At 48.0% G+C, this 20,956-nt stretch overlaps 1 protein-coding gene across 1 annotated transcript in view; it reads left to right on the forward strand.

The window, feature by feature from the left end:
• The first annotated feature begins 5,210 nt into the window (after positions 1-5,210).
• Positions 5,211-20,956, forward strand: part of RRBP1 (ribosome binding protein 1) — a 63,916-nt gene continuing 48,170 nt past the window's right edge. Inside the window, 1 exon segment of the mRNA XM_044919125.1 lies at positions 5,211-5,423. The gene's annotated coding sequence lies outside the window, so the exon portion shown is untranslated.

Below are 20,956 nucleotides of genomic sequence, written 5' to 3' on the forward strand. Positions count from 1 at the left end.
CACACACACACACACACACACACACACACACACACACACACACACACACACGCACCCTCCACTCTGGTCCAGACGACTATTATATTCAGTGGTGTGGAAGAGCCAGCTGGCTCATGACAGCTGATTGTTACGTTTTTAAGAATTTTTCAAGCAGTTCATTAAACACAATGATTATTAAAAATTTAATGATATAAACTTACAATGAAATAGATTGTATGAGGGGTGCCTGGGTGGTTCAGTTGGTTGGGCGTCGGCCTTTGGCTCAGGTCATGATCCCAGGGTCCTTGGATCCAGCCTCTCGTCAGGCTCCCTGGTCAGTGGGAAGTCTGCTTCTCCCTCTCTTTCTGCCCCTACCCCCACTCATGCTCTCTCTCTCTCAAATAAATAAATAAAATCCTTAAAGAAATAAAAAAAATTTAAAAAAGAAACATTGTATGAAAAACAAGTAATAAACAAGTAATAAATACTCAACATCATCTCTTTCCAATTATTTCACTACATTTTACTATTACACATGCCCTTGAGATTATTTACGAGATTATCTCCATGGTATATAATGGCATATTACTGCAAATTTCTTCCCACCTTTGTGTTCAGTGACTTAGCAGCCTGAAATCAGCTATGATGGGAGTATTGACACCATGGAAATTGATAATTGCTGCAAATTAGGAATACCTCCTCCACCCCTACCTCCAGAGCCAAATGTTAAATATTTACCAGTGTAACAGTCTTATCTTGTCTGGAATGTTGCAAAAGCCTCCCAGCTGGTCTGGGGATCCACGATTCCACTATCTTAACTAATGTTAATGTGTTTTTTTTTTTTTTTTTTTTAATGAAGATCAGATTGCAAGACTTTCCTGCCTAAAGCTCCCCAACCCCATTGGCTGCCCAATACCTTCTCGGGAATGTGGGACCTAGGTACCTTCCTGCCTTGCTCATCCCTTGCCTTTCTTCCTATTCCCTGAGCCACCTGCTAAGCTCCTCCCCACCGCAGGAATTTTTTTTTGCTGATTCTTCTTATCCTTCTTTCCAAGACAAGATCAGCTTTTTCTCATGTTCAAGTGTCAACTCAACCATCACCTCCCCAGAGAGGTTTCCTCTGATCATGTTCTTGACACCCACCGCCCTCCCCATTCCTAGATCCCTGCCCTTCTCCATAGCTAGAGGTTGTTCTCTTCCTTGTAGCCCTCTGCACCATTTTAATTCATCTTGTTTATTTATCAGTTGACTTTGTCTACTTTCTGTCTCTCGCTAGAATGTGAGCTCCACCAAAGGAAAGCCTTTGCCTTGTTCCTGGCTGTCTCACCATAACCTAGAACAGTGACTGACACATAGTAGGTACTGAGTTGAGGTGAACTCCAGCCCACCCAAAGACCCATGTGGGGGCCAGCCAAGATCAGCCAAGCCTCAAGCCTTGTTTTAAGCCACTGAGTTTTGCAGTGGTTTGTTATGCAGCAATAGCTGATCGATACAGATTCTTTTGTGGGTTTTCCTTTCTCTGTCCAGGGCTCCAGTACTGGCTTTCTCTTGTCCCCATCCACATGCAGCTCGCAGCTCTATCTGCTGTGTGTGGTCATCTCTGTCCTGAAGGTTCAAACCCCCACTCATGTGCTTAGCTTTCCAGTCTGTGTTACCCACACTGGCCTCAGTGTCTGAGCTTCACAGAAACAGTCTCTCCACCTGGACTTCCCTCAAGCTTCTCAAATTCTACATGTCAATAAACATGCCACGTCCTCCCCAATTCCTGTCCCCTACATATTCATTCTCCTATGGGTCCTGCCCCAGTGGTGTCACTCAGGCTGGGAACAGGGGCTCACAGGTGGTAGATCCCTGTACCTCACACCCCATGGTCACGAACCCTCACCTACTTCACCCCCTAATTGCCCCTCATAAAATATCATTGCACCTCCCTCTCCTGCCACCGCCCCATTCCCAAGCCCTCGTCACTGGAGCTATTACAATGGTTTCCCAACCTAGTGGGTCCCCAACCAAGCTAAGCATCACTACCACCGGAAAGAGAGTGCCAAGGGAGCGATGTCAGCTGTCATGGATCACAAACCTCTCCCTGAAGTCACCACCACCCCCCACACAGCATGCCTTTCAGTATGTGGCACCAAGTGCAGCAGTTCCTGCGTGGACCCGCGGACCCTGAAGCCCAACTCTCCTCCTCTAACTAGCCCTGAGACATTGACCAGGTTGCTCAACCTCCTTGTGCCTCAGTTTCTTCATCCCTATAATGGAGATAATAACTGTACCCCCTATACTGAGTTGTTCTGAGGGTTAAATAATTTTACCTGCATGTAGGGCATTTCAAACAGCACCTGGTACATGACAAGATGTAAAAACGTTAGATATTGTTACAATGGCTTTGTTTCCATGTGACATTCTATTCTGTGTGTCATTTATCACCCTTTCATAGCTGTTGATAAAGCAAAAGTTCTTTTTACACTGTAAGATATTCTCATCTCTTCTGTCTACTCTTTTACTATCTGTGATTTAGTAATAGAAAGCAAAGCACCATCATGAGTGAATGGACCATACTAGGTAATTCTTCTTGTATATTTAGGGTTTCCTATTAAGAACATTCTATTTGTTTTTAACACACAACTAAAACCCACTATGCCCCTCCATCTCCCCACAGGCACCCCTGTCCACCTAATCTTGACGTAGTTCCTGTTTTTCCCAGACACACCTTGGGAGAGTGCAAGGCCTAAACTCGTTGATGAGGCTGAGCAAGACCAAGGATGGGGGTCTGTGGGCACAGCAGTGGCTGTGAGAGTCAGGTCAGGCCAGGCAGTGGGTTGGGGGGGGGCGCTGCTCTGGGCCTAACAGAGCCTAGTGGAGGGAGGACAAGGAGCAGGGAGGGAGGAAAGGCAAAGGCTCAGGCCAGGCCACATCTCCATACTGAAACATACATTGTGTTGAGGCCAAACCAAACGTTAGATTGTGGGAGGGAACAGAGAGCCCCTTTTTTGTAAGTACCCCTCATGCCTAGGAACTTTGCCATTCTGTAATTCATTTAACGTATTTACAGAACATGCATTTACTGAGCCTCTACTCTGTGTAGGTGTTGTGTCAGGCTCTGGGTCACAGTTGCCTAGAAGATACGACCGTGACCCCTCCAGACCCCTCAGGCATGTATCCTTCTGCCAAGGGTTTTTGTGGTGAGCAGATGCTTTTCTCTGCCAGAAGGCTTTCTCTTGCTGACAGGGCATGGGACTAATTAAAGTCCTCTCAGAGGAAGCCCTCAGTCAATGAGGAGTGGGGATGGGGGATAATAACCCACCTCCTCACCCCTCAGGTAGGACATGTCTGGGATGTGTTCCACACGGTTTCCCAACAGGCTGAGTAATACTGAGCCTGGTTGCCCACACCAGTCATTTGCTTGATATTGTGTTACTTGCCTGATACAGCTCCCTCCCATTCTACTTCTCTACCAATGTGTCCTGTGATCATCCCCACCAAATGAGTCACTTGAATCCCAAACTCCCGTCAGGATCTGCTTCTGGGAAAACCTAAACAGTGAATAAGATGAGGGTCTCTGCCCACAGCAAGGTCCTTAAGGGCAGTTGAGTCTTTACTGGGTCTGTGTATCACTCTAGGCTGCTTGCCCAGCCTGCTAGTGAATACCAGGCACTCAACAAACACCAATGAATGAATGAATGAATGAAGAACGAATGAATTTCCTCTCTAAAACCCAGATTGTCCTAGAGGGGTACACCCATGTCAGAGAAGTTAACTGGTTTACCCATGGTCAATTAGAACTAGTTGATATGCCAGCCAGAGGCTGAGATTCTGGATTTTTCTTTCAAGTGGAGGCTCACCACTGGGAAAAGACTGGGTGTTGAAAGTTAATCCTGGTTAATTTCCATTGATTAATCATTAATGTGTTAAGGAACTGCTGAGATTAAAAATAGGAATGAACAGTTTAACTTCAACTCAACTCCTCAACTCCCTCACCACAGCTTGTATTTTCCACATCTTTCTAACAACAACTAGTACAGTGATGGGGGATGGTAATGTGAAATTGTCCAACAAATAGATATTAGGAACAGGATTCTGCAGCCACAGGGACCCGGGAAGTGGTGTGGAGTAGATTAGGCTGCAGCAGCCCTTTTGGCTTTTTGTAAACCTTAATTTGAAAGAAGCTGGCTTTGGCTCAAGTTCAAAGAGTTGGCCTTAAGAGACCCCGATATAATGGTTAAAAACCAGGCCTAAAATTACCTTAATTGAAAGACTTATTTGGTTATGAAGAGACAGTAGTTAGCTTATATTGAGGGGAGGAGACCATATTATGAAGTACTATTTGCTCAGTTTTCCGGGAAACGGGTGAGTTTGCTTGGGTCAGACCCTCTCACCCTCTTCCTTACACCGAGTAAAACACCATAGGGTGGATTACATTTATTGCTGTGCCCGCCGTGCTTTGTAGGAGTAACTCAAATAGACTGTACTCAGTTGTACCACCCCTAAAAATGGGTGCAATCACATCCACCCTCGACTCCTTATGCACCTTCTGGTCTTTCAATCCCAATTCCTCCATTTGCTCAAGAAAATCCTTTCTGGTACTGAATGCCATCTCTGAAGATTACAGCTCGTCCTCTTGGGGCTGACCACCAGCAGAACTTGTCCTCACACCCTGGGCCTGGAGGTGCCGCTGCTTGGGGGAAGTTAGTGGGTTTAAATAAGGCACTCCTCCCCGCTGTTGGCGGGTTGCGCAACCGCGCTCAGGGTGACACCCACCGCCACCTCGGCCTGCCGAGATTCAGGGGCGCAGGCTCCGCACCGTCAGGATTCGAACCTTCCGCAGCCTGCCTGGGCAGAGCCGGCCCCTAGGCGAGAGGCGAGAGGCGCCGCGGGCCTGGAGTGGGCGGGGCTGACCGGCGGGCCCCCTACCCTCCGCCTTTGGCTGGGCGTTTCGGCCCCGCCCCGCCCCCGCGCTGGGCCGAGCGCCGCACCGCGCGACCCCGCCCCTCCCCGGCCCCGCCCCCCGCGGCTCCCCGCAGCTCCTCCCCTCTCCCATTGGTCGAGGCGGAGACCCTCCTCTCTGCCCAATGGCCGCCGCCGCGGCTTGGCCGCCTGCGCTCTGACTGGCCAGCGACCCACGGAGTGGCGGGGCGCGGGCCAATGAGGAGAGGCGGCTCGATGAATGGCTGGCCCGGGTGGGGAAGGCAGGAGGCGGTGATCCCAGTGGAGGGGGCCGTTCGCCAGCTCCGAGGCAGAAAGTGCCACGACTCCACACGCGCGCACGCAGCCAGCGAGCGGCCGGAGCGGACGGCGGACGGGGCGGACGGCGTCGGGGTCGCGGCGCCTGCAGCTGCTCGGGGGCGGCTTCTCGGCGGAGGCTCGGCCGGCTCCTCTCTCCCGGTTCCGCGGCGGCGGCGGCTCCTGCCCTTTCGCTCTCCCTCCCGCGTCTCCGGCTGCAGGTAAGAAACTTGGCCGGGCCCTGCAGCGGCGGCGGCGCGCGGGCCGGGCCGTCGGGGCGCCAGGGCCGGAGCCGGCAGCGCCGCGAGTGACACGTCTCATTGGCGGCCCCTCCCCCGGCGGCGCCGCCCGTAGCCTGCCGTCGCTGCGGCCGCCGACCCTCGGGGTCGGGTCGGACCCCGGGGGGCGTGTGCCGGGCGAACCCCGTGCAGGGGCGGTGGCCGAGCGCGTCCCGCGGTGTGGACCTCACGCCCCTCGCCGTCCTGGTGGGGGGAAACCTGCGGCGGCCCGGCAGTGCGACGTGGCGACCCCTCCCTCCCTGCGGGCCGTCGGACCAGCCCGCACGCTCCGAAGTTGGGCTAAGAAAGTTGGCTGCGGGGCGGGGCGGCGCACAGCTGGCGGAGGAAGGGGTTAAGTTTCGGGAAGCGGCCCGATGACGTTGCCGGGCTGGAGTCCGGGCTGGAGGGTTGGGGGGGCGGGCGGAAGGCGGCGGGGGCCGGCCGGGGGGGAGGAGGGCGGGATTGAATGGGGGGCCCGCGGGCCGAGCACGCCCGCCTGAGGGCTGCGGCCTGGAGGCGCTTCCGGGGGGCGGGCCGCTCCCGACCAGGCGGGCCTGGGACTCGGGGCTGCGGGGAACGCCGTGCAAGGACCGGGACCGTCCGGGGTCCGGACGCCCGGGCGCCCGGGGTGGCAACTTCCCGGAGTGCGGGCGGCGGCTCCCTGCTCCCCCTGGCGGCGGGGCCGGGGGCACCGTTTCCCCGGCCCGGCAGCGCGGAGCCCGGCGCGAGGCGCCCAGCGGGGTGATGGGGCCACCCGGGCCCTGCCCGGTCCGCCCCGCCCGCGCCACGATGAATGGGCCAGCGGTGCCAGGCCCAGGCGGAAGCGGGCACCTCCGGCCCGGGCGGCCAAGCGCGCTGGCACCCGGCCTGGCGCCGTCCCCGGCCCGCCGGGCTCCCCAGTCCGCGCCCTGGGTGAGGGAGGACGGGCCGGGGTGTGCGCTTCTAGTAGGGCGTCCGGGAAGCGTCGGGGACCCTTCCCCAGATTACAGATAATAAAGGATAGCTCATTGTGGTGTAACGGTTAAGGGAGTGGGCTTCTGAAATCCCGGCAGCGTTCAGGGTGACCTGGGCCAAGCTGTCTCACTCCGGGTGTCCGCTTTCCCGTCTGAAAAACGGGGCTGCCAATCATTTCTACTTAAGAGAAAATCCGTGAAGACCCAGCACGCGTAGGGAATAGCCAACAGGTGTTGCTTGGTACTGCTGGGATGAGTTTTTAGGGGCTTGCGGGGCATGAGAGGGAGGTGGAGTCTGGTTCTGCCTCCAGCCCGCCTACCGCAGGCGGAGGGCTCACAGAAGTCCCAAGGTCTGGATTCCACTCCCAGCCCTCACTTACAGACCCGCTGCGCAAGTCCCTTAACCTCTCTGAACCTGGGTTTACTTATCTGTAACCTGGAGATATACCACCCACTCACAGTACGGTCAGCGCAACCTCCCCAGCAAGAGCTGGGAAAAACTAGGACCTTGTGCAAACAGAAGGCAGTTTGGCAATAACTCCTGGAGGTCGGAGGTCAGCAGAGACTGGGAAGCACCAAGGAAATGAAACTTTGAAGGGTGCTTGGGAACCTCCCACCTCACTGCTTGCTTACTGTGCTGGAACCTACAGCGTGGGGGCATCTGGATGGTATTTTTTGGAGTTTGGGGAAGTGAGACCACCAGGGCCTCAACATCCTGAACTAGAGATCGCTTTAGAATTCTGAGTGCTGAGTGTTTTTGGAGACCCGGGTCTTCTTTCCAGCACTCTCAGGAGGGACAGCTGCACGTTTTACACCCGTCCTACGCAGTTGGGAAGCATTCTCCTATTGACTCTACCTCCCTCCTTACACTTTCCTTCTGTGCTTGCTCTTCTTAACTTCCTCTTAATCTCACACCAGAGAAGTCTTGGTGATCCTGCAGCATGCTGCTTACGATGGTGATGTCTCAATTACTTTATGAACTTTCTAAAGGTCAGCCCCACCATGGGCTGCCAACCTGTTTCCTTTCCAGAAAGAAGTTTCCGGTTCTAAGGTCCTGGAGATGCCATTTCCCTATCTATTTACGCAAAGGAGGAAAAGTGGAGGCATACCTCCCAGTAGGCTGTTTTCCCTTTACCTGGAGCAATGCACACGTGGCTTGCAGGGCGGCTGGGATAGGGACAAGAAAGGTGTCTTGGGGTTTGGAAACAGAGGACGTTCAGTGGGTAGAGCTGTAGGCACCATGCTGTAACAGGACTCCTTTCTTTCATAGTTAGGAATCAGCCTTTGAACATCTGTAAAGAGATAAATTAGTGTGGTACCTTGGTGCATGAATATTTTTTGGTGATTGGAGAGTTTTAGATAAGTCCTGAATGATTGAGTCACATTGGAGCAATTAAGCTCTTTGCTGAAACGATTCCTAAGTTAACAGGCTGCAGTAATTATACAGTACCAAATTCTGTCGAAGTGGTTGAATGGAAATGGTTTAAGTGGAATATTGGCTTATTATGTAATAGGGACACCTTTTAAAAGTGTCAGGACCCCAGACTCTTCTTATTCTTTTATCTCTGGGAACTTTTACTAATGAATGACACTTAGGCAGGGACTCAAGTTCTTTCAAGACTGTGGATTTTTGTTCGCTAAAATCTTGTTTTGGGAGGGAAAAAATAATGGTCAGTCAGAATTAGGAAGGCAGAGACTGCTATCCAGCTGTACATCCAGGCCCTACAGTAGTAGTTAAGGCCTGGCCTGTAACACGATAAATGTTGACCAAGTGAGGTAGACCGCCATACCTGTTAATATTCTTGCTAGTTAGCCTCCTGCTTCATTGGACAACTCAAGCTGAGCTCAGCTTGGTTTTTAAGGTTGACTGTTGAGAATCAGAGTTCACAACTTGGACGCATATCTAGGCCTTGCAGCAGCCCCATTCTATAGAATAGGTATGGTTGTTCCCATTCTGTGGATGGGAACATGGAGGCCCAACAGGTCAGGTGGTGGTCAGGTCAGTTCCTGTTGCCCAGCTGCTGGGCAGTGTGGGCGTGGCCTTCTGAATGTCACCCACAGGGCCTGATAATTCCACATTTGCTGGGATAGTAACTACCTAAGGGAGGACGTGGAGCTAGAAGATCAGAATTAAGAGCTTCATAGGAAGAAAGGTACACAGCCGATTGAAAATGTATTCAGTGCAAGAAGGTATTTTTCATTTCTTTATCAAATGTCTCCTGTGTGCTGGGCCTTCAAACACTATAAATATAAATGAGTGAGACCTGTTTCTTGTGTGAAGAACTCTGTTGTCCAATACAGTAGCTACATAGGGCTGTTTCAGCTTAAAACAAGTACAATCAAGTAAAATTAAAAAATTGTTTCTTAGTCATACTAGCCGTATTTCACATGCTCAGTAGCTGTGTGTTTGCTGTGCAGATTTAGATCGTTTCCATTATCACCAGGAGTTCTCCTGGACAGTGCTGATCTAGAGATAGCTGGAATTCTTTTTTTCTTCTTATTTTTTTTTTTTAAGAGTTCAAGGTAGTTGGAATTCTTTAAACATTCAAGTCTCCGTTCTTGAGCATTTAGAAGTATCATGTTGAACCATATAAGATGCCCATTTTATACGTCATTAACAGTTGGCTAGTGGCAGTTCATGGGCTTCACCCTAATAAGATACCACCCTTGGAAAGCATTGATTTCTGCCTCTTTGTGTGCATCGTAAATTGCATACCAAGAAAAAAAGTGGGTGAGGGAGCAGCACAGATAGTGGCCCTACCCCGGGGGAAATTCTTAACCTGCTATCAACAGCATCAGAATGGTCAGCCGGACCAAGCCAAATAGGTATTGGGCAGACGGCATATGGCTTGTAGGGAAAGTTAATATTTAATTCTAAGGGAGAGCCTGGGCAAGAGGGCTATCCAGCATTATAGAAAATTAACTAAGGGACTTCCTAGGAGGCTGTTTTCTTAGGCAGACAGATTCTGACGAGTCTCCTGAAACCTGCAATCCGACTCCCACATCTAAAATCCAGACACATCTGGGGCACCTGGGTGGCTCAGTCAGTTAAGCATCTAACTTCGGCTCAGGTCATGATCTCAGGGTCCTGGGATTGAGCCTCCGCATTGGGCTCCCTGCTCAGGGGGGAGTCTGCATCTCCCCCTCCCTCTCTCCCTCCCCCTGCTTGTGCAGGTGCATGCTCTCTCCCTCAAATAAATACAATCTTTGAAAAAAATAAAATAAAAACCAGACACATCTAATGTGTTTCCCTTAACTGCCGTGAGTGACATGTGTATCCCACTGTCTAGCAATGGGAAGCAACTTTGATTTATGAAGAAAGTTTTGTAATTTCTAAATTCGATTATTTGGCAAGATTAGAACAGCTGCTGGTCCTTAAGCCTTACACGTAGCAGTGTCTTGGTGTTTTCATACTTGGCTCACATGAGTTGTTTCCTGGGTCATTTGCAGGGCTCTGTTATACTCTATACAACTTTGAAAGGATCACTGGAGAGTATTTGGGAAGACTTTGTGAATTCTTGGCTGTACTAGTGGGCTTATCTTAGTCCTCCTTGTAGAATAAGGTAAAACCAAAGTTAACAAAGAACACAGAATGATGGGCAGGGGCTTACTCTCTTTTCAGTCGGAGAGGAGGTTCACTAAGATTGTTCTGGAAGTTATCAGCTATTTATAGTGATAATGAATGGCATCTGCTGGCTAAAAAGTTGGAATAAAAGACCATCTTAAGCTGAAACCTTTAATTCCAGGCCCTAACCCTGGTCAAGGTGTGAGTGGACCAGGTCTGTTTTAGGCTGTCTTGAGCCTGGTTCCAAGATGGTGCCCTGCATGGACTGAACTTGGCCTGCACATGAGATCTGTTTGGCCACCCTCATGTTATTAAACAACTAAGCCACCTTTTAAAGTTTTTCGTTAGAAGTCTAGCTTTGGGGGATTCTTCTGGGGAGAATGGGAATGTGTGAGCACAGCAGGTCTGCTTTCTTGCATGGCAGCCATGGACTTGATCATCCTCTCTGGGCAGGGCCTGTGGGTCTCATTCACCAACATCCTATCCTGGTTTTCATTACGTGCTTGGTGTTGGCAGTCCCCGAGGGCGCACTGTCTACTCTGGCATCTGAGAGCAGAGAGGAGTTGGAGGGCATCCAGGTGTGACCTGAGCGGTCACCATTGTCTCCTGCTGAGGTGCAGGAGGGAGCAGAGGGAGAAGCGTAGTTGGGGTTCTAGTCCCAGAAGTAAATGGTGTGAGCTTGGACCTGACTTTTTTTTTTTTTTAAAGATTTTATTTATTTATTTGACAGAGAGAGACACAGAGAGAGAGGGAACACAAGCAGGGGGAGTGGGAGAGGGAGAAGCAGGCTTCCCGTGGAGCAGGGAGCCCGATGCGGGGCTCGATCCCAGGACCCTGGGATCATGACCTGAGCCGAAGGCAGACGCTTAACGACTGAGCCACCCAGGCGCCCTTGGACCTGACTTTTATCCTTCCTGGGCTTTGGTTTCCTCTTCATGTAAAATGAAACTAGGCCAGATGGCCCCGTCTTTCAGGCCACAAACTTCGGTTTATCCTTAATTCCTTGCTTTCTCATTCTTGTATCCTGTACACCAGCAAACCTCCCTCTTCAAAATAGAGCAAGAATGCAACCTTTCTCACCACTTCCGTTGATACCACCCTGGTCCAAACCCCTCTCCTCTCTTTCATGGGTTACTTCACTAGCTCTGAGGAGGTGTCCCTGCTTTTGCCCTCACCCTCTGCCTTCTAGTCTCTTCCCAGAGCAGGTCATACCACTTCTCTGTTCAAGACCCTCCTTGGCCAGTCTTTACAGTGGCCTCCAAGGGCCCTGCTTTCACTTTGGCTTCACTCCTGCCATTGTATCCTCTGCTCCAGTCACACTGGCCTCCTCTGATTCTCAGGCATGCTTTTGCCTCGGGGCCTTTGCACTTGCTCTTGCTGTCCATGGGACACTGTTTCTTAGATGGCCACATGGCTTATCTTCTTCAGGTCGGTGAAGTGTTATCTCCCTGACTACCCTACTTAAAGTGACAGCCCCTAGCGGATCCCCCACCCTCATCCCTGCTCCCTGTCCCACTTCTCTGTGTCGCTTTCTCTTCATTATCGCCAGCCAGGCATGTTGCATACATGACTGACTTTGTCCATTCTGCTGATGCAGGGATGTGTCTGTTCTCTTTCCCTGAGGTATCCCTAATGCCCGGAATAGTGCCTGGCACACGGTGGGTGCCCATCCTTGCCGAGCTAGTGGGGAGAGGATTTTCTAGTGCTCATGTTCTATGCGTATGTTATTGTTTAGCCTGAAGTAGTCAGGATTCCTAGAGCATCAGATATAAACACAAAAAACATATTACGAAGCCAAGTGATTTTTGGATTCCCCCCAGGCCAGTTATATTAATCTCCGCGCTCCTCGTCTCTCCACAGCCCGCTGTCCATGTCAAGGTGCTTGGCTGGGGCTGGGCCCTTCCCAGCTGCTTGCAGTGCCAGGAGGAGAACACGCAGAGAACACCCTCGGTCTCCTTCCGTGCCTGATGGGCATTAGGTGGGGCTGGGGAATAATTGAGTGTATCAGTGACAACATGCTTGCCAGGAAAGAAAATGTTATTTTTGCTTTGAACAATGTGCTGGCTCTCTCTGAGAAGAGGTGGATTTTGTGTTTAGTGAGCAAGAGTGTTCCTTAGTGGTAGGAGGAAAATTCTTTTCTTGTAGATGGCATTTTATTCTCGCTTTTAGTCAGACTTCGAGGAGCACAGGAATTGAGGAGAGGAGCCTCCTGCCTCCCGCACGGAGTTCACTGTCCTCGGAGGACTTGGTGTGTGGAGGCCACGGGAGGCGGGGGACGGTGGGTGAGGCAGGTAGTCTGGTTGGTAAGGGTCCATTCCTGGTCTACCGCCATCCTTGTGTTTCTCCTCCACTCTTCCTGCTTTTGCTTTTGGGCGAAGAAATGAAAAGTTGATCCCGATTCCTCGCCCTTTGTGATGAGAGTGTCTGGCCGACTCATTTTCCCTGGAAGGGTGAAGACGCTTGTTCTGCCCAAAGCCCAGGTGATATGTTTCTCTGGAACTTCTCATTCAGCGGTTAAAACGGGCCACCCGACTACATCCAAACTGTTTTCTTTTCAATTAAGACAACTCCTGAATAGGAATTAGACGTAGCCTTATTTCTGTTGAATACACTTTCATTCCTTTCTGCCTTCTCGATATTTGTAGTAAGTTGGAAAAGAAATAGTAATTTTCAGAATTTAGTAGCAGTCACAGTGATTGAGGAAAAGGATGAATTGTGCTAAAGAATGAATTATTGACCCCCTTAAGGAAGTCTTACGGTGGCGGGTCAAGGGACAATGAAAAGGTCAACTTTAGCTACGACTCTGAAGCCCAGCCACTGTTTTCTGTGTTATCTTGCTTCCCTCCCAAGTTGGGAGTTTATGAAGTTGGAGACTTAATTCTGAACAGTTGGATTTTTAAGAGTGGGTCCGTGGGGCAGCACAGTGGGTGTGGCCACGGATTGCGAGGTCTGGGCAGGAGGTGACTGCCTTCCCGGCCCCTGGCCCCAGCCACCCGCCTCTTCGGTGGGAACAAGGCCACGATGCCTGGGAGAGGGCTGGGAGATGGCAGGAGCGACAGGGCCACAGATGCTCCGGGAACCAGAGATGCTCCGCCTTCCAAGTTCCGGGTGATACAGTTTCCCACCAGAGTGGGCATGTATGTTTTTAAGCTCTTTACTAAAGTAAAGTACATACATAGAAAAGTGCTCGGTCATGAGTCTGCAGCCCAGTTGTAAACTGCCACAAACTGATCACCCTGTTTAACCAGCAGATCAAGAAATATTATCCCCCAACAAGTTCCTCTTCTGCCCCCTCCAGCTGCTGCCCATCGCCAGGGGTAGCTGGTTCCTGGCACACAGATTCGCTCCATCGTGTTTGAACTTGAGGTAGAAATGGAATCATGCGGCCCATGCTCTTGGGCCTTTCACTGGATGTGGGGGTGGGAGTGCTCTGTGCTGTCCGCCTTGTGGTGGTTCACCGGCATTGTCGCGTGGTACTCCGGCTTGTGAGTCTTGCACCAGTGACCATTTCGCTCTGCATGGATACTTGGACTGTTTGTAACTGGGGGCTCCCGTTATAATATGGTAGAAATTACATGATATTATGAAATATAAAGTCCTGCCCGTCACTGTGGTGACCACTTATCCACATGGCTTTCGGGTCCGTTCCTAGGAGTGGGATTGCAAGCCTCAAGGAGGCATATGTTCAGCTTTAGAAGAGAGGCCAGAGTTTTGCCCAAGATGCGGGGACCCATTTATACTCCCACCAGCAGGACCAGAGGGCTCGGAATATATTATACAATGGCCGACTTTAAAAAGGAACCAGAATGAAGTTTGAGTTATCATCGCTATTAACAAGAAATAACTCACTCATACCATCCTTCCCCCTTTGTCACTGAGATGGGAGCATTTGGCCATGGAATTCGTTAATCCAAGATGGGCTTTTACAAAAGGCTCGTGAAAGAGGGTCAGGTTTTGTTGCTGATGAGCAAATGCTACCTCCACCACAAATCCGAGTGGAAATACAGCTCCTCTTCACAGCTCTTCTTCGTGAAATGAAGGGAGAGCCTCGATCTGGGGACTGAGTTATCTGATCCCCACCCCCAGGTTAATGTACTGCATGTTGGGGATTTCTTAAAAACAAAGGTGCCAACATTCAGCCCTGACCCCCACATTTCTAATCTGGAGATCCTCCCACCTACTGGAATCTGTGTGCAGAGCCCAGGTCGGTGGTGCAGGGACACGCTGCAGTCTCCCCTCTTCTTGGGATGGATGTCTATCCAGGTCTGGATTTGGAAGTCTCCCTAGCCGCATAAGCAGCCCTGCTGTCACATAGCAGGGATGTTCACCTTTTTCTTTTAAGAGCTTGGTTGGCTAGGATTTCATTTGGCTAGGAATGCCAAACCTTCGTGTCTCTTGACACAACAGAGCCAAATGTCAGTAGCCCCAAGAAGTGAGGGGGCCACTGTGTTCTGGTGATTGGGTGGTCTGGACCAGCCTTCTGACTGGGAGGGTGGGGGGGTGCAGGGCAGGTGCTATGTAACAGATAAAAAGCACCTCTGAAAAGCATGGAATGGCTTGGGATACTTTCTTTTTTATTGTAGTGTAATTGATACACAATATTCTATTTCATGTGTACAACAGTGATTTGTGTACACTGAGAACTGATCACACGATAAGTTGAGTTACCATCTGTCACCGTCACAGTTGGTACAATATTATTGACTGTATTCCCCATGCTGTATATTACATCCCCATGACTTAATTTATTTTATAACTGGAAGTTAGTCCCTCTTGATTCTCTTCACCCATTTCACTCATTTCACCTCCCCCCATTCCCAGCCTCCCTCCTCTCTGGTAACCACCACTGTGTGCTCTGTAACTGAATCTGGGTTTGGTTTGGTGTGGATTGTTCGTTTTTGTGTTTTAGATTATGATTTATAAGTGAAATCATGTGATATTTGTTTTTCTCTGTCTGCCTTATCTCATTCACACCCTCAGGGTGTGACCATGTTTTCACAATTGGCAAGATTTCATTCTTTTCTTTGCCTGAGTAATATTCTAGTGTGAGTGAGAGAGTGTGTGTGTGTGTGTGTGTGTATGCGTATAAAGTATACCGCCTCTTCTTTGTCCATTCATCTAGTGATGGACACGTAGGTTATTTACTCTTAGAAGATAATGAGGAGGCCAAAACCTCAGTGAAACGAGTGACCTTGGACAGTAAGCCCAACCCTGAGGGCATTTGGCAAATGGGGCAAACTCTGAATTTTGGGGTATCCCTGGGCACAGGGGGCAGTATGATGGAAGAGCCTGCCCTGAGAGCTGGAACCACAGAGGGCTGCACCTCTGGGGTGAAGGCAACCCAGAAATAAGCCCATTCCCCAGCTTGTACTCACAGGCTGTACCTCATGAAGGTCCCGTGACCTAAGTGGAAGGAAATGCTCCAGCCGATTTTAAAGTTCTTTATTTTAGAGAAGTAGTTCTACTCTAGTGCTCCTGTGCCATCCTGCAAGGGAGCAGATGAGCAGGTCTCCGAAGGACTGCCCCTTTATTCCAGGCTTAGTGAATCCCCGCGTGCAATTTTCACAGGAAAGTGAGCAGTCCTTGGTAAACCCAAGGAACGCAGAGTGCCGTGAATGAGGACCAGCAGAAACAGATCTGTGAAAACACCAGACCGTGGAGGGGTTGACTCCCGATTGTGAACAATGCTTCTTACTATACTTCAAGTAATAGACAAGCTCGAAAATACATACCAGGAAAGAAAACTATAAAACGACCTCGCAAATTTTAAAAAGGAAGCAGGGACAACCTCTAGACATGAGCAGCTTGATAATTGTAATTAAAAACCCAGCAGATTGAAGAGAAAAAGTGAACTGAAAGAGCAGAAGAAAATGTCCAGATTTCATCTTCGAGAACCAAATAGATGAAAAATTTCTAAGACCAATTAAGAATCAGGGAGGATAGACTGAGAAGCGTGTCTAATTGGGGTTCGAGGAGAGATCGTGGGCCAGAGCCAGTATTGGACGAGATGATGCCTGAGGGTTTTACGGAATGGATGAGGCTCCCATCCGAAAAAGGAAAAAACACCCATATGTAGACAGTGTAGTGATATAGGAAACAAAGGGGTAAAAACATCAAGAACCAAAAAACCCAGATGACTTTTAAGGCAAAAACCAAAACAGGTAATTAGTGACAGAGCCTTGCTAAAGGAAATTCTGGAGGATGCTCTAGGGCAAGTAATGGCAAATGGAAGGAGTAAGCTGTACAAGCAAGGAGTAGAGGGTGGTAAATATTTGGGCCACTCTAAACAAATGTGAAAGAATAATAGTAACATTTGGCATGGGGGTGGTGGCTGTAAAAGGGAGAGGATTAAATACATGAGAACAGTAACACTGAAGGCAAAAAGGATAATGGAGTTAGGGGAAGGGGTGGACTCGTTTAACTTTGAACTTGGTGAACCCTGCGTGTTCTTTTTTAAAGGTAATTACTAAAGAATGGAAACTGTATTCTGTAAGAGTAGAGGGGGACAAAATGGAATGATTTAAAACAAAAGGGATAAGAAAGGACAGATGGGAAAATAGCACAAAATAGATTATAGATTTAAACTCAAATATATCAGTATTCATATTTAGTATAAATTGATTAAATACTGCAGTTAAAACATAAAGATATTCTGGATTTAGAAAATCCACTCTTGTTCTGTAAACAGGAGACAGGTTGAAAATAAAAGGATAGAAGATGTATATTATAGGAAATCTATTAAAAGAAAACTGGTGTGGGGGCGCCAGTCAGTGGAGCGTGCGCCTCTTGATCTCGGGTTCGTGAGTTCAAGGCCTGCGCTTGCCATAGGATTACTTAATACCAAAAAACAGAAAGAAAAAAAGAAAAGAAAAGAAAACTGGTGTTGTATTATTGGTATGTAAAAGAGGCTTTGACACAAAGTATTATCGAGAGAAAGGGCACTTCATAATGATCAAGGTTTAATTCGGCTTAAAGATACAGCAGTTTTAACTTTGAGTGCATCTTACTAACTTAGTCACAAAATACATAAGACAAAAGTTGACAGAACTACAAGAAGTCGTCAAATCTATAATCATGGTAAAGACTTTTAGCACCCCCTGTCAGTAATTGACAGCTAAGCAGACAAAAATCAGTGATGATTAGAACTTTGAACAAAATTAATGTGGTCTGTCTGTGACTATATATAAGTAAAATGCTGCAGCCAACTAATACACATTTGGCTTCAAAATTTTTAAAGATTGGCCATATCTGGGGCCTTAGAGTAAGTGTCAGCGAATATCAAAGGATTAAGATTATATAGAGCAGGTAATCTGACCACAGTTTAGTTAAACTGGAAATATGAATAAAAATAGAAAATCTCCATATATTTGGTAATTTTTTAAAAGTATGCTTTTAGCATTTATTTGTAGGTCAATAAAAGGGGAAATAGAGTGGTAATGAAAATACTACACATCAAACCTTGTAGAATGTAGCGAAAGTATTATTTACAGGGAAATGTGTACCTTTAAATACATACATCAGAAAAGATGAAAAGTCGTGAGCTGTAAGTAAGCATCTTTCTTCAGAAGTTATGAAAGACAAAATAAACTGAAACCAGTCAGAAGAAAGTACGGATGAGAAGGAGTGAATGAAACTGAAACCAAATAAGTACATAGATGAATCCAACAAATCCAGGATTTCATTCTCAGAAAAGATGAGTAATGTTGACAGATACCAAGCAAAATTGATCAAGAAAAAGGCACAGGGTGCCTGGGTGGCTCAGTCACTAAGTGTCTGCCTTCGGCTCGGGTCATGATCACAGGGTCCTGGGATCGAGCCCCGCATCGGGCTCCCTGCTCCGCAGGAAGCCTGCTTCTCCCTCTCCCACTCCCCCTGCTTGTATTCCCTCTCTTGTACTCTCTGTCAAATAAATAAATAAAATCTTAAAGAAAAAGGCACAAATCCTCTCAAGAATGTAAAATGGGACTTTACTACAAATGTAGAAGACATTAAAAAGGTAAGTGGTTAGAATGAACAACTTGTGCTAAATTAAAATAAATAAAACCAGTGTCATAGATGTTTATTAAAAATATCTGAAGGATCCCAAGGAGGGGGCTATACCACACATCATACATAGAAGACCTATTTTTTTACATCTCCACATGGGAAGAGTTTTGCAAGTTCTGACAACATAAATAAATTTCTAGGAAAATATAACTTATCCACACTGAACCAAGAACCTGAAATAAACAAAGGATATCTACAAAAAGCAAACATCACACTAACCGGCAGGACACCTGAATCTTTCCCTTTGAGGTAAAGAAAAACAGGATAGCTGCTGTCATTCCTTGTCTTTAGCACTGTGCTGGAGGGAAAATTCAAAAAGTGAAGACAAAGATGGGAAGATTGGGGAGAAAGGAACAAAACCATGATCCATAGGCAGGATGCTTATGTACGGAGAAAATACTTTTAAAAATCTAAGGAGGTGTCCCCAGAATTAAGGTTGCTGGGGAGCAAAGTCACCCTACAGAAATCTATTACGTTTCTGGGTACCAGCACCAAACAGAATGAAACAGAGACCACATTTGCAATAGTGGGGAAACTATGAAGAACCAAGAAATAACTTTTTCCAAAAGTGTGTAAGTGTCCAGTTCCCACAGTGTGCATTATTTTCCTCTGCCAGGATACCTGTGTTTTTCTGTTTGGATGTGGTCCGTACAGCCATATAAATGGGCAACTCCTACCCCGATGGCATATTTCGTAGAGCCTTCGTTCATGGCGCGCTTGGGAGTGTTGATGTCTCAGGTTTGCTTGGATACAGTGCGGAAGAGACTGGTCCCTGCTTTCTGGGAGCCTGATGTCTGGCCTATTAAGAATTCTGTCATGGTCCAGCACATCTTAACAGTCGTCATTTAGAGAATCATTTAGAGAAGTCGGCGTTCTGGATTCCTACCTTAGAGGCATGTTGTCTTCATTGATGAGGTGAAGCCTGTAAGCTCTAGGAAGATTTAGGCCTTTTGAAGTACCTACTTTTCCAAACACTGGCATTTTGGAAAAACACAAGAACATGTCCATTCTTTCTTTTTTTCCTTAGGCATAGAAATTGAATCTGAAATAGCCGATGAATAAGCAAAGGCTTATAATAGAATACATTTCTATTTTTAGTGTTTCATCTTTCTTTAAAATGAGAAGCATTGTTTTTTTTAAAGTGGGAAGTCAGTTGTTTCCATTCTCTTAAAACATGAAATAGATTATTTCAGAATATACTGTTTAGCAACCAATTTTCTCTTAGTTTCTCTGGGTTAAAAAAAAAATCAGAGATTACACTTATTATTTAGATGAGGTGATGAGAAAACCCTCTTCCAGACATTTAGAAATGTTAAAGTTAATAAACATTCTCTAAAAAAGCATAGCTGAGCTTATAAGCTACTAGTAAGAGAGATTGCCAGAAGCCTCTGGCAATGGAGGGCGAGGGGAATGACTGGGGCCTAGAAGTAAGCTGACCCTGGGTGTGGGTGGAGTCCGGTCAGCAGGAGTCTCCTGGGTCTTTGGCTGTCATGACCCAGGGGGAACAGGAGTTCGTTGAGGGGGGGAATGGGACCTGAGCCTCCCCTCACCCCCTCGTGTGAAACCCGCTCCCTTGAAGGGCCGCTCCCTCAAGGGAAGGGCAGACTAGTGGCCAGGGGCGATGACCCAGGAGCTTATCTGTTTTGTCCTGGGGCAGAGGAGGCCGGCAGTCCCTGAGAATCTTGTTTACTGGAAGCCCATGCCTTGTGTAGAAATTAATCGGCGGCTGCTGCTTTCTGAGGGTCTGGTTGAAGCAAAGATTAAGCTGCTCCGAAACAAGCCCACAACTCAGCCTAGATAGGATTGCCTCTGATGACGTCCCGCCAAAGATGTGACACAAAATCACTATTAAAGGTATAAAAGTAGATGATGAAAAATAGTAATGGAAAAAATAGTACCAGGAAAAAAACCCAGGCCAACTTGAAAACAGTTTATTCAAAGGGCTGATTATACAGCTGGTTAGATTCAGCTGAAGAGACTGTTGGTGAAGTGGAACATAGGTCTGAGGAGTTTTCCCAAGTGGCGGCACGGAGAGCTTGAGGTCTAATTAGGAATCCCGCCACGAAGAAGGAGCAAGAATGTTTTCAAAAACAAAGTGGCCCAGGGTTTTCCAGAATTTATGAAAAACGTGAGCCCTCAAGCTCAGAATGTGCAATGAGCCTGAATAAGATACACACCTAAAAATATTTTGTTGAATCCTTAGAACCCCAAAGATGAATCTTCGAAAGTTATGAGAGATTTTCTTTTAAAGGTAAGGAACAACAAATCAATAGCATGTTTCCCAATAATAACTCCTCCTCCCCCACCAAAAAGAGCCAGAAGACAGGAACACAGATAAAATAATGTCTTCAAAGTGGTGAGAGAAAAGGACTGTCAGCATGGAATTTTGTACTCAGTTAATCCATTCATGAAGTGTGTGGGTGGAGTAAAGATATTATTGCAGCTCTGTGGGGACTTGAGAAAGTTGATCCAGAATTGATCCTTGCTGAAAGAGCTGGTCAAGGATGTACTTTGGAAAGACCCCAAAAGAAGGGGGTGAGCTGCAAGAAGCAGTGGTCCGCGAAAAAAATTGGTAAACATTTAGGGAATGCAAACATGAGCTGTCTGAGGAAAAACAAGGAGTAGTCCTGGGGTGTGTGTTGGAGAAGGAGTGGAGGTGTGCACCAGGTTGGAAAAGGGGCTCATGGCAGTTGGAAGGGCACCAGACTTCAGGCCTTCTCCAGTTCTGCTGCTGTTGGGGAAGTGGCTGGAGGCATTGGTGAAATCAGGTCAAATATGTATGTTAGGAAAATGGAAGGGTCAGAAACATTTTAATTAGGGGTGCCTGGGTGGCTCAGTCGGTTAAGTGTCTGCTTCGGCTCCGGTCATGATCTTGGGGTCCTGGGATTGAGCCTTGCATTCAGGCTCCCTGC

Source organism: Neomonachus schauinslandi, chromosome 10, assembly GCF_002201575.2.
Source record: "Neomonachus schauinslandi chromosome 10, ASM220157v2, whole genome shotgun sequence".
NCBI classification, from domain to species: domain Eukaryota; kingdom Metazoa; phylum Chordata; class Mammalia; order Carnivora; family Phocidae; genus Neomonachus; species Neomonachus schauinslandi.